Below are 11,448 nucleotides of genomic sequence, written 5' to 3' on the forward strand. Positions count from 1 at the left end.
GCTCACAGACAGATTGAGTCCTGTCAGATGTGATGGTCCAGGGAATGTAACTGTTCCCAGCTCCATTGTGTTGCTCCCTCCATATGCATCCAGCTGTGCAGTGATGAACATGGGAAGAATAGGGCAATCCCTCCTGGTCTGTGCCATGAAGCATGAGCCGTAACTTAAAACCCTTGATGCTCCTACACACGAACATAGCCTCACCCAGACCTTTTTGTTGAGCCACATAGCCTCAGAGCCATTGACACTGGCATATTAACTTCTCTCTGAAGGTGTCCGAGGCATTTACTTATTTATTGGAATTTGTTGGAAAAACATAATAGCAAAAAAGCCTAGCTCCTACAGATGTTCCCTGCTTCCCAGCAGTTAATTGCTGAAATGTCTCATAGAACAGCCCCACTACCTCTGTCCCCCTTGTCATCCCCATGATCCCTGATACCAGCAGCACACCTGCAGAGGAGCCACTACCTGCTTCACAGGTTTGGATATTTCAGAATTGCAGTGCTACTGTACTTCAGGTAGAATATCCTTGTTTGAAATTGGAGGATGAAAGAAAAATCGTGGCTTTTTGTCATATCTCTGGGTTTTGTTTGTTTGTTTTTAACTTTTAGAGGTTGAGGGGATCTTCTTTTGCTGGGCTGGGAGATGCCTGTGGTGCACATCTAGCAAAGGAAAAACAAGGAGAGGTACTGAACCAGCCAAAGGGAGGCTGTGTGGTGATAGCTACCCACTAGCCTTGGCCACTTGGTCACCAGGATTGTGGCTTGAGTGTTATTGTCACTGTCTCCTGGCTTTTTGTGCAGGCTTTTGTGAGTGATGGCCTTGGTGAGGCTGGCAGGACACTGCAACGCCGTGGGCATGGTGGCAGCACTGTGAAACAAGAGGGTAATTTGGGCATTAGGAGGCAGAGGTCATGTTTTGCAGTTCCCACTGTGTCCTGCCAAGATCTTGCACACTGCAGAAACTGTTATTTCTATAGCAAACTGTTATTTTGGCAGAAGGTGGAGAATCTGATTGGAGACAGCAGAGAGTCACTGCCCCACATCCAATCAAGTCCATCACAGCCAACAGTTCTCACTGCTCGAGTGGTTAATGCTGGCTGGAAGAGCCAAACAGCACTGCGGATGATACAGGCGCTGATTATCATGAGAAAAAAGCTGAGCAAGCACAAAGGTGGCTTTGTCGTGCTCTTCCCAGATGGGTGCAGCTCAGAGGCAGCTCCTGAAGGTTCCTTTTTATAACATCAATCACTCCAAACAGCAACTGCAAATTTGGATCAGAATAAGGGGGATCTTGTGCAAGAAGGACTCTTCCAGAAGTGGGCTCTGCTCTGCATTGTGCTGCCAAATGAGCATCAGCAAGTAGGAGAGGAAAAGGTAGAAGTGACACAGGGGTACACTGCCCTCCTACCCCAAAGCACCGCAGATTCAACAGTCAGGACTCACAGAGGGCCATATTTGCACTGTGCCATGAATCCTGATCATTCCTCACACAGGCTGGAAACCTTTTTCTGAACTTTTTGATCCCAGAGATGAGCCATTGAGCTGATGTCTAAGCAGCTGTCAAGTCACATGGTCAAGCATGGAGGGCAAAAATGGTTGCTCTTTCTCTGAGGATTTCAAACCATCACTGTACTTCACACACCCCGTGTCAAAATAGCCCTGAACAGGGGCAGAGCTAGAGACAGGTCTGGCACAGAATCATAGAGCCATTAGGGTTGGAAAAGACCTTTAGAATCATCAAGTGTAACCATCATGCTTTGTTCTGCGGTGGGCAGGAAGCTAGCTTCACAGAATTCACACACAGACATCTTCAGGAGCTGAGTGAATAAAGAAAAAGTAAGTTCTAAATGTGTTAGGAAAAATATTAATAATGTATGGATGATTTTCATAGTGGAAATAGGTTAGTAAAGTGGGCTGTTCATCTGATCAGTGGCAATCTGGGAAAAGAACAGTGAGGTGCTGATTTTGCTAAGAATAGAAATACATTTAATTTAGCTTCAGCTGTACCGTGCCTCTGAAGGTACAGAGGTGTCTTGTCTGTGAGCATTGCTGTGGTTTCAAAAGGAAAAAAAGGAGCTGCAGCAAGAGATTTGAGTCTTAGGAAGTATTGCATGGTGTAATAACACCTGTTCATATTCCCTGCCTTTTCTCCCTTGGCCCTTACCCTCATAACAGATCTTACAAATAATGGAAAGCCCAATCAGTACAATCTCTTTTATCTAGTGTATGTTCACACTTGGTGCTGCAGATAAGGTCCATGCTTTGGGTTCTTCACATCTGTACGGGCAATGGTATTGCCCGCTCTTGTAGCTGGTAAGAACAGTGCAGCCCCAGCCCAAAGTCCTGATTTCTCCCAAATTTGTGGCAACTCCAGCATTTGATCCTTCTTGTACCTGCAGGCGTTCAGGGGAGCCCTCAAGCGTCACAGAGCACTGCACAAAAAAGCCAAATTGCAAATTATAGTCTTTTTGTTAAAAAATAATAATAATAATAATAAATAATTTATATGACAATAGTTTTGGGCCAAGGGGGACCTATCTTCAAAATGAATGCAGCAGCCACTTCACATGCCCCAGCCCATGTTTTCCTCCAGGATAAATGGACAACAGCTCTCCTCTACCAAAGGGCAGTGGAACTTTGTAATTTGCCTGGAAAAGTTACAGATTCGAGCTCTGGAGCAGCATCTGAGCCCCAGTCACTTGTCCCCGGCATCATCCTCCCTAACACTATTTGATATTGCTAAATTGTCATGCTCAGCAATCATGCCACAAACATCAATACTCATATAAGATTGTTTTGAAAAGCACATGATAATTAAAAATGAACTTCATTATTATTTTCCTGCTTACTCAGTCTCTAGCCTGTCATTCTCCAAATTTGGCTCTGCAGCCAAAGGGCTACAGCCTTTTTCCAAAAATGAAAGCCAAGATTGCCAAGGAATTGTTTAGTCACAGAAACTGAGACTTTAAGAGAAAACACCAAAGATCACAAAACTTCTGATAATTTTCTGGACTCCTCATCCTGTAGGATTTGTCATGCAAGCCTGTAGAGAAGAATGGTTTGAAAATCCTCAAAAACACTCCCCTGTTGTTATGAAAACTCATAGAGAACTGAATATTGCATTTTTTTTCACCTTTTGTTTGGTTGATTTGTTGAATTTTGGGTTGTTAGGGTTTTTTTTTGGATGATCTTGGTTCCTGAAGCACTTTTAGGGTATTTATAAACTCAGCATTTCAGATGTTGGCTATGTCAGGGAGCATTCAGAAAAAGGCAGTTCCGTGTTCAGACAGCTGGATTCAGCTTGGAACTTCTGACCCCTGTCTGTATTATTACAGATTCTCAAATAACATGAGAATGGAATAAATACTAAACTGGCTTCTCCAGTTTTACAGTCATATGCACCAAGCACTTGTGCAACTAGACAGACAGAAAACAGAAACAAATGCATAGTATACAAGAAAACTGAATTTTTAAAATAGGCACTAAAAGAAGTGATGCAGTTCCTCCTCCACTCCCCAGCATGTGCATAAAGACACTCTACTGAAGTGTCTTGCTCTACTAATAACATGAAAATGTTATCATAATATTTCTGCTTCTTGCTCTCTTCCCCTAAAAGAAATGAGAAGTTCCACAATGCCTGTCTTCCCAGAAGCACATGCCACCTCCTCAGGGTTAAATATCTCACGTTGCACTGCTGCCTCAGCTTCTCACATGTCATTATATTTCCCCCGTAAGCCTGCACACCCCTCATCTCACTGCAATTCATAGGGACATACTCTTGTGGCATACTCTTCTGCCAGCCTTTGGAAATTGTCTGTTTTCTGTGAGATTAAATTCTTCCCTCCTAATTAAACGAATTGCTCAAATTTGGCAAAATTAATTGAATGTAATATCAGCTAATTTATTTTTAGTTAGACTTCAGGGAAAATCCAGTTTTAGATTATAAAGTCCTGCAGCACCTCTCCATCTTCTCCCTTCCCCTCAAGAAATGATTTGCGATGAGCCAAAGCCTCCCAGCCTTTCCCCCCTGCAGCATATCACCACCACAGCAGGCTGATGGGGGTAAACACGGGTGATTGTCCCCACACCACCCAGGGACCTGAAGCATGCCTGCAAGTGACACTGGGTGGCTGCTGCTCCCTCCACCAGCTCGAAAGTGTAGAAGCCACTAGGCTTCCCCTCTAAGCTGCAAAGGAAACCTAGGTCATGGTTTGGGGAGATAAGAAATATGCTTCAGGTTGAGAGGTTCCTTCTTTCATGTTCTGAATTTGCTTTGGATTGTCATCAACTCAGTGTATTCAGAGGGAAGGAAAGAGTTTACAGTGTCACAGCTGAAAACTAGGTGTTAGTAGTAAGTGATGCACTTCTAAAGGATGTTTACTACTCCAGAAATAGAAGCATTACATGTGTATACATACACACATTGCTACTACAGATGTGCTGCATGGTATCTCTAATGCATAAGTAGCTATTCTTCAGGTGAAAAAAAAGAGGATAAAGAATGCAAAAAAGAAGAAGAAATGAAGATGCTATCACAAATATACACCATAGTTACACCAGCCTCTTGACTCACCCTCTACAGCCTCCAGGCCCAATTCAGTGTTTGCTGTCTCTCATCCTGTTGCAGTATCTTAGCCCAACAATGACCATCACAATCTTACATTCCAAAGGGACAAATGAGTAAATTGTCCAGCTGGCCACTTCCCATTTTCTGAAACCTCTTCTTACAGAGAACTCCAGATTTTCCTAAAGCACTGAGATCATGTTCTGGGAAGGTGACATCCAAGGTCTAGCTTGTTTTATAGAACGAGAAAGAGTCAGGAGGAAGTTAAATGGCTGCACTAGAGACCAGCAAACTATATCTACCAGCTTCCCATTGACCTCAGGAAGCAAAGATGCCTGCCAAACTGGCCAGCAAGGGGATATGGCACGTTTGGTGCTGCAGTTAGACCCACATTTTATATTGAGACTGATAGATGGTTGATTAGATATATTGACGTAAAGATTTATTCCTACCCAATACAAAGAGTCACTTCACTTACATCAACTCTATAGGCTTCTTAAGTTGTATTCCCCAAGAAGACTAGAGAATCAAGAGCATAGACTCTGCATGAACATTGCTACCAATGCAACTTTAATTTTATGAAGTAGAAAGTGGGAAAATGTACTTGTTTAGATTGCTTATCCAAAGTTCTGTAGCAGAAGCAGGGAAATATGTAACTAAATATGATCAAGAGTTGGTCTAAATAAGAGAACCTGACAGTCTGGAGACCTTCCTCTATCTGGCTGTAGAACAGGCTCTCTGCACATCAGGAGGCTGAGCAATGGATGTATTTCAAGTGACAGAGAAAGTGCAGCTTGCAAGAGGTGAAGCAGACAGCAGTAGGCACAGTGGTACCACTGCTCTGTGTTTATGTTTTCTGGCTACCATGGTATAAATCTCACTCTAAACTCCTGCCAAACTCCTCTCCCAGACTCATAACCCTTACGAGTAAGCAGGCTTTCTCCTAAATTATATTTTTTCAGAGTAAACAACTCTATCTAAGCAACAAGCACAGAGATTGTAGACAAAAATGTCTATTTTTGAGACAAATTTAGTGGATACAGCAGTTACATCCATCTACTTCTTATGCACCTACTTCTCCTAACAGTTCTTCATCAAACATGATGCCTGCCTGGGTGAGATCTTGTCTCCTCCCTGCTGCTAAGGGGTGCATCTCTCTCCATCTGAGCTCTCACTTTCCCAGTATGCTCAGAAGATCACACATGGCATGGAAAACAGCCAGACATCTGTGCCATGTTCAGGGTATAGCAAGTGTCCTCTGTTTTCTCCCACAGGTACGATAAGGCTTTCTCTGGATATGTTCAGAAATAACAAACCTTTTGCTCTACTATCAAATGTTCTTCCTTATGGAAAATGCAAGCCCCAGGAAATAGTTATGGCTCTAAATCATTTCAGACAGAGCCTGGCCACAACCAGATTTCAAAGCCCTGTTACAAATATGTTTTCACTCCCCAGTTTCATTTTCTATCCAATTTTCTTTCTGTACTGCACCACACCCACACTGTTTCTCCTTAAGCTGAAATGCTTTCCACCACTGCTTCATTTCAACACCCCCCACAAGGCCTGTCATTTACTGTACATCTGCATTTTGCAAGCCGCTGCCAGCAACCAAAAAGACCGAGCCCTTCATGTTTTGCTTAGCACCACAGGGGAAAACAGTAACACATTAAAAAAAACCCAGCAGCTCACAAACCACCCCAAAATCAGTGCAAGGCTTGAAGGAGGGCCGTAGGAATATTCACACAGCACGGCTTCTGCCAGGTATAGTGGCTCTGTAGGACTTAAGCACAAGAGATGTTTGGGTAGTCTGACAAATGGAGGACATGTAGCAATAAGAGCCTTTTCTGAAGCAGGGATTCCTCTAGAATCACAAACATAGGGGATAGCTTTAATAGTTAAGTCAGTGTTGCAATAAGTGAAAATGATGGGATATATCTTATAAAGCCTCAAGTTCACCTCTACGTGATACTTTCATATATAATGAAAGTACCATATGGAAATGTATACAGTAGGCATTGTGGAAGATAGAAAATTGAGGAGTGATTTGGAGGGGAGACTTAAAATACAGCATGAGCCAGATAAATTGAAGTAATAGACTGCAGTCAAGCTGAGATTTAAAATGATATTGTGAAATGCTTGCTGTCTACAGGAAATATCAGATGTATAAATACAGATTGTATGATGTTGCTTGCACTGCACAGTCCAGCCTGGAAGGTAATGGATCCTGGGCTGACTAATGGATTCCAGATTGCATGATGGATCCTGGGCTGCACCATGACACAGGCAGGTGGATCACAAGCAAAAATACTACTCAAATGTAAAACAAGTGGAAGCTTTTCCCTAGCTACAGGTCGGTCTTTGTACAAACACAGCTTTCACCTGGGGAGATCTTTTCAGAACTGACAAGAGAACTTTTGGAAGAAGTTCAAGAGAGAGATGAAAAGACAAAAAGATTTAAACATCTACCAGTTTATGAAGAAAGTTCATAAAACTGAGAATATTCATGCAGGGGTCCAAGGGAGGGTCAGGGAGGTGTAGAAAAGTATTTCCTCAACTGCACAGATTACTATGTTTTTATCAAGAACAGAGTAAGAATAGGGGGATACAAGTAGAGAAAATGAAGGTAGAATTGCATGTGAAAATGCTGCGAGTTCCCTCTGAGTGGAGATCTAAAGCAACACAAAAAACAACCAGCTCAGAGACATGCCCAGGGACCTTTCTGCCACTGACAGCTTCAGCAGGCCCACTCTGCCCCACGTCTGAGCTGAGCATCATCTCTTGTGGAAACAGCAGATTGCTATTTAGAAATGCTGAGGGTCAATTTTTAATCCTTTTCCTAACTACATGGCCTTTTTCTGCACCCAAATGTTGCAATGCAAGCTTTCTGACCATTTCTTTAATTATTAGTAGGGAAGCTGATATAACATAGCAGCCCACTCCTGGGGACCCAGCTGAAGTTGGGAGCAAGGGGCACCAGGGCCCCACATGCCTCAGCTTCCCAAGCTGTGACAAGACAGCTCATCTACCAGGAGGCCAAAGATCAGCAGGGAAACATCACACGGGCTTGGTGAGCAAGGACAGAGGGGGACCTAACTGTGCATGACTTAGCTGCTAAACCTCATGTCTGCTTCTGCATAGAGAAGGTCATGCTGCTCTTGTCTTTCATCAGGCCCTCTGCTGCTTAGTTTTTATATCTAGACAGCACCTTCCACATGAGAAACTGCATGTGTTTAAGTATATATATATATGTTATCTCACTTGGAGGCAGAGGGCGCTGCAGCAGGGCATGACAGCAATGTCCATACATGCATATTTAAAACATCTAGCCACACAGTGCACAAAAGACCCTTCATCTGTACAAAGATACTGAGAGGACTGCAGGTACAGTCTGGCGGCAGGAGGTGTCCCAGAATCCTAGCAGATTGCCTCCAACATCTGCACAATAATAGATTTTCCCTTTCCTTTTTCAAAATATTGTTCAGCTCAAAAAGAAGAAAACAAGCAAATCTACAGGGCACAGTGAACTGCCCAGGAGGACGATGATTTGAGGTTGTAGAAATCATCTCAGCACTGTGCTAGGATGCTGGGAATTCAGAATGTTCGGCAATAAAGAGAGCTTGCATTCAAAGGTGACATTCAAAAGCAATTCAGATGGCATAATAAAGCAGTATGTAATTAGGTACACAGTTTGTATCAAATGTCCTCTTATTAAAGGGCTGCTGTGTGTGCTATGCAAAAGGGCCTCAAATAGACATTTCTGGTTAAACAAAGCCTCATTTCCAGCGTATCTTCCTTTTCTACTTGTTCCTGCAGCCAGGGAGGTCATATCATATGGCTAAATTTATGACGACATAACTGTTGCCATGGCAGCAAACTATTGTCATAAACACTGAGCTTTATGATTTCACAGCTGGATTAAGAAAAAAAAAAGAGAATCAGGCTGGAGAGGGAGGAAGTTTTTTATTCCAACGAGAGCTAGGGGAATACAGAAGATTGCAGGCAAAGAAAATTGCTTTTTGCGTAAATGTTCTCTTTTAAGTTTACCCCAGTGTGAAAGTCCCTTTTAAGGGATGTAATTTGGGTAACGATCTTTCTTCTATTTAAATGCTCATAAGGCTAATGAGCCAGCTTGTCTATTTTTGGAACATTTCAGCAATAAGACTGGATGTTTTGCAGCAGGAAGCCAACCATACTGAAGCATGTTTTCTTCCCTTTGCAACCAGCTCTTGACCCTTTCCCCACAGAATTTCTGTAACTTCACCAACTAGAGATCAATTTGCTGGTGATGTCAGCTTATTTATGCAGCCACCACTCACCTCCTCATTACCTGAAATATGTTTTCTTTTCATCAGTTATGCTAAAACATCAGTGACTACTAAATAGAAATAGCTGTCAAGATGGACAAATTGAAACACAATCACATATTTTTAGGAAGAGTTGTTATCTTTCCTTGATCATTGATGTCCCTACAGATAAATTAATATCTGAGATTATCAAGAGCCCTTGAACATGAAAATGGAACCAGGAAAACTGGCTCAAGGGAGGTTGGGGGAGCTCCCCTACCAGTCATCTGGAGATCCAGTATAAAATCTCAGACGATGAGACTCTGTGGTAGAGGCAAATCCCAGACCAGCTTTATGGTCATGAAATTCCCATGTCCAGATGCCCATCCCCATAGCCCTGCTTTCTGCGTGTGGACCTCCCTATTGCTACGAGAGGGGCCTGGAGACATCCTTGCTGTCTCAGTGGTCCATGGAAAGTGATGTGGGCAACCCAGGGCCACCTCTCGGTCCTTCCCAAGCCATCTCACCCATCTGCATTGGACAGACAACCGGCCTGTATGAAAGGCCTCCCTTTGGGCAGCTGCAGTTGGTCAGGACAACCTCCATCCCCACTGACTGGGAAGATAATGTCAAGAAGCACCACATGATGAAGTGCTTGATTTTCCTGCAGGAATACAAGTGGGGAAACATCCAATGTTGGCCTCCATCAAAGGCAGAGCTGAGAGCTATAGAAAGATTATCACTGTGTCTCCTAGTGATTCCCTTGGAATTTCTACAGCCGAAACAATTTAAGCATTACTCATCTTACAAGTAATTAGCACTTTTCATTTCAAGAAATCCCATCTGATTTCACCTACTAGCCACTGGATTACTGTCCTGCACTGCAGGTAATCTAGATTATCAAAACAGAAAATAACAGCACAGACAGTGCTACAGGCTACAAAATTTCCCACAGAGCAACACCTAAAAGAGGATGCTGTAGAGCATGAGGGCTAGGTGATGGCAGACATAACACTGCTGGTACTTTTCTATTAATTATTGAAGTCTCAAGGGAGTACTGTTCTTGGAATGGAATCCAAAATATACAGAAAAGTCACTTTGTACTGCTGCTTTCTTCCCATGAGGTAGAAAATGGCCTCACTCTGTACGCTGGAAATGCCAGACTTGGATACTGAGAGCTGTACACTAGAGGTCACTGCTATTATAACTGAAAGAGCTAGCTGGCAGGTAAGGCAGGTTTTGTTCCCCACCTCATTGCAAGGTAACTCATAACAAAAAGCAGCAGCTAATTCAGTTACACTGTACTTGATCATATGTAAAGTATCACTGAATATGAATTACTCAGTTATAGAAGAAAACTGAGAGATCTTCAGATGTTTGGGAAAGGGATAAAGACAGAGGAATGGGACAATTTAATTTGAAATATCAGTTTGTTTTCATCAGTTCCACTTGATAAGCAGTGCTAAACAGTGCTGCTAATAAATGGTCATAGGGCACTTTGTTATAAATCACAGATGTAAACCAGTGGGTGATGAGCTGAGGCTTACAGGTGGGATGCTGATGAAATCGATGCCTGTAGAGAGGTTGTCACTGCCAATTGTGTGCCACTTAACTTATCCCAAAGCTCCTTAAGTCTCCAGGAATGCTTACATTTTTACATCTTTTTATTTATGTATGCTCTTAATTAGTGCCTGGGACTGTTTATTTAATGAGGCTTCCCACACTCAGGCAGTGGTAACTTCTCTCTGTCACATGCTGTTGCCAAGCAGACACAACCAGTCTGAATTTTCAGTCTGCCTTTTGGAAGCTTCTGTGTCAACGGTTTACGGGCTGGTTCGGCCCGGTTCCGTGACTAGAAGGGTGGAGGGATCCGCGGATCCGCACCCCCGGGAAAAAAAAGAAAATAAGGGACCCCGAAATAATTGAAAACAGTGGCAACAATCTGAGGTAAAACAAAGTAATTTACTAAATATGGTATCAACAGAATTTTATAAGGAGAGAGAATGTGAAATTGATAGTGGATCGGCCTTACCACAACGCTGAGATGAGAAGCGCAGGCAGAGAAGCGCAGGCGAGAAGCGCAGGCAGAGAAGCGCAAGCGAAGCAGCGCAGGCAGAGAAGCGCAAGCGAAGCAGCGCAGGCAAAGAAGAGAAGCGCAAGCGAAGCAGCGCAGGCAAAGAAGAGAGCATCAGGTGACCTTGCCGGGAGTTATATCTCCTCGTTGACCGCAAAGCCCCCTGGGGAAACGTAGCTGCTCTTCTCCTCTGGACAGGCACCCGGAACTTGAGCATCAGCAGTCAAACCCCCAGTGCATTGCATGATGTTATGATGTGGAATACTGATAATGAAAAATCATGAAACCATGACATTCCACCCCTTATTCCACATCATTACATCATGCTTAATATATACAAACAAAATATAAACACACGCACTAGGAATTACTGACTGCACTCCCTCAACATCAAGTTCCCTTGCGGTACACATTGAACATCCCCGTTTTCCTGCATCACCCACCAAGTGGACCCAGGTCCCTGGGCAAAAACAGTTCCACGAAGAGGTTTGTCCTTCTCAGAGGCTGGAATAACCCAAACTGCCT

This window comes from Meleagris gallopavo, chromosome 2 (assembly GCF_000146605.3).
Source record: "Meleagris gallopavo isolate NT-WF06-2002-E0010 breed Aviagen turkey brand Nicholas breeding stock chromosome 2, Turkey_5.1, whole genome shotgun sequence".
Lineage (NCBI taxonomy): Eukaryota > Metazoa > Chordata > Aves > Galliformes > Phasianidae > Meleagris > Meleagris gallopavo.